Genomic DNA, 615 nt, shown 5'->3' on the forward strand with positions numbered 1-615 from the left:
CAAAAATGTCTAAACCTATTTTTGCTTTGTCATTATGGGTTATTGTGTGTAGATTGATGAGGGGAAAAAACAATTGTATCCATTTTAGAACAAGGCTGTAACGTAAGAAAATGTGGAAATGTCAAGGGGTCTGAATACTTTCCGAATGCATTGTAACTCTCATGTTTACTTACTTGTTGAATGGGTGTCAGTGACGTATTCTGTCACACCCTGATCTGTTTCACCTGTCTTTGTGATTGTCTCCACCCCCCTCCAGGTATCACCCATCTCCCCATTACCCCCTGTGTACTTTTTCCTGTGTTCTCTGTTTGTCTGTTGACAGTTTGTCTTGTTTGTTCGAGGCAACCAGTGTTGTGTCTCAGCTCCTGTTTTTTCCCCAGTCTCTCTTTTCCTGTCTTCCCGGTTTTGACCCTTGCCTGTCCTGACTCTGAGCCTGCCTGCCTGACCACTCTGGCTGCCCCTGTCCCTGAGCCTGCCTGCCGACCTGTACCTTTAACCCACCTCTGGTTTACTGACCCCCGCCTGCCTTGACCTGTCTTTGCCTGCCCCTGTTACAATAAACACTGCTACTTGGACAGTCTGCATCTGGGTCTTACCTTGGTTCTGATAGTATTC

The sequence above is a fragment of the Salvelinus sp. IW2-2015 genome, unplaced genomic scaffold (genome assembly GCF_002910315.2).
Source record: "Salvelinus sp. IW2-2015 unplaced genomic scaffold, ASM291031v2 Un_scaffold4111, whole genome shotgun sequence".
In the NCBI taxonomy this organism is placed as follows: domain Eukaryota; kingdom Metazoa; phylum Chordata; class Actinopteri; order Salmoniformes; family Salmonidae; genus Salvelinus; species Salvelinus sp. IW2-2015.